The sequence below is a fragment of the Otolemur garnettii genome, unplaced genomic scaffold (assembly GCF_000181295.1).
Source record: "Otolemur garnettii isolate 467f Iridium unplaced genomic scaffold, OtoGar3 scaffold00174, whole genome shotgun sequence".
NCBI classification, from domain to species: domain Eukaryota; kingdom Metazoa; phylum Chordata; class Mammalia; order Primates; family Galagidae; genus Otolemur; species Otolemur garnettii.
Window position 1 is genome coordinate 1,854,349 of NW_003852569.1, and position 2,164 is coordinate 1,856,512.

The following is a 2,164-nucleotide window of genomic DNA, read 5'->3' on the forward strand; positions in this document are numbered from 1 at the left end:
GATGGCTGCAGTCAAGGGATGGCCAGGAGTTGTGGCGGGCGCCTGTGGTCCCAGCTACTTGGGAGGCGGAGGCAGGAGACTCGCTTGAGCCCGGGAATTGGAGGTTACTGTGAGCTGTAATGCCACGGCACTCTACCCAGGGAGACAGCTTGAGGCTCTGTCTCAAAAAAAAAAAAAAAAAGGTGGTCAACTGTGGAGGTGCTACTGTATAATAGTGTGAAAAGCATTCCCAGAAAGAGTGAAAAGGCCCTGGATCCTACTTCCAGTTCTGGCATTAACTTGCTAGATAATCTTTAGCAAGTAACTTAATCTCTTGGAGCCTGAGGTCCTTGATTTTTGTTTTTGAGACAGGAGCTCACTTTGTCATAAGGCTCGAGTACGGTGGCATCATCATAGCTCACAGCAACCTCAAACTCCTGGGTTCAAGCAATCCTGTTGCCTCAGCCTCTTGAGTAGCTGCGACTACAGGTGCATGCCAACACACCACACCTGGCTAATTTTTCTAACTTGTTGCGATAAGGTCTTGCTATGGTACTCAGGCTACTCTTGAACTCCTGGCTTCTAGCAATACTCTTGCCTCAGCTTGCCAAAGTGAAAAGGGGCCCAGCCCAGGTCCCCAGGCAGGTCCATGAGACTCTTCAGGGGTCTACAAGTTCAAACTATTTTCATAGTAGTAAGAAGATGCCACTTTCATAGTAGTAATAAGAATATTCATTCTCATCTTCTCATGCGTGTACAGTGTTTTCCAGAAGCTGCATAATGTGTGATAGTGCAACAGATTGGGTGTAGGGGCAAATATAGCAATACTGTTGTCTTTTGTTGGGTGAATTACAAAAATGTAAAACAATTCCTCTCTACATTTTTTCTTTTGTTTTGAAAAATACAGTTTTTTTGAGACAGAATCTCACTTTGTCACCCTCGGTAGAGTACCGTGGCATCACAGCTCACAGCAACCTCCAACTCCTGGGCTTAGGCAATTCTCTTGCCTCAGCCTCCAGAGTAGCTGGGACTACAGGCACCCACTACAACACCCGGCTATTTTTTTGTTGCAGTTTGGCTGGAGCCGGGTTTGAACCCACCACCCTTGGAATATGGGGCTAGCACCCTACCCACTGAGCCACACTCGCTGCCCCGAAAAATACAGTTTTAATTTAATTTATTTATTATGTTTTTGAGACAGAGTCTCAAGCTGTCGCACTGGGTAGAGTGCTGTGGCATCACAGTTCACAGCAACCTCCAACTCCTGGCTTAAGTGATTCTCTTGCCTCAGCCTCCCAAGTAGCTGGGACCACAGGTGCCCACCACAGTGCCTGGCTATTTTTTCGTTGTAGTTATCATTGTTGTTTGGCAGGCCCAGGCTGGATTCAAACCTGCCAGCTCTGGAGTATATGGCTGGCACCTTAGCTGCTTTAGCTCTAGGCGCCAAGCCAAAAAATGCAGTTATTTTTCATTAAAATACGTACGTTAACATGAAGTGGGTTACTTTTAAATACTTAAAAATAATTTCTCAGCCTTAAATAGTGATAACATTTAAATAAGTAAAAGCTTTTTTTCATAATGATTATTTTTTCTTTTTATTTTTTTTGTAGAGATAGTCTCACTCTATCGCCCTCAGTAGAGTGCCATGGCATCACATAGCTCACAGCAACCTCCAGCTCTTAGGCTTAGGCGATTCTCTTGCCTCAGGCTCCCCAGTAGCTGGGACTACAGGTACCTACCACAGCACCTGGCTATTTTTTGGTTGCAATTTGGCTGGGGCCAGGTTTGAACCCTCTACCTTCAGTACCTGGGGCTGGTGCCCTACTCACAGAGCCACAGGCACCACCCTTTTTTTTTCTTTTGAGACAGAGTCTCAAGCTGTTGTCTTGGGTAGACTGCTGTGGCATCACAGCTCACACTAACCTCCAACTCTTGGGCTTAAGAGATTCTCTTGCCTCAGCCTCCCAAGTAGCTGGGACTACAGGTGCCTGCCACAATGCCCGGCTATTTTTTGGTTTCAGTTGTCATTGTTGCTTAGCAGACCCAGGCTGGGTTCAAACCCTCCACCCTAGGTGTATGTGGCCAGTGCCCTTGTTGACTGAGCTATGGGTGCCGCCATTCCATGATGATTTTTTTTTTTTTGAGACAGAGCCTCAAGCTATCCCCCTGGGTAGAGTGCTGTGGC

At 46.6% G+C, this 2,164-nt stretch overlaps 1 protein-coding gene across 1 annotated transcript in view; it reads left to right on the plus strand.

Annotated features, from left to right (window-relative positions):
* The window catches only part of LYSMD1 (LysM domain containing 1), a 12,361-nt gene that overhangs the window by 6,529 nt on the left and 3,668 nt on the right, over positions 1 to 2,164 (plus strand). The gene's annotated exons all lie outside the window — the stretch shown is intronic.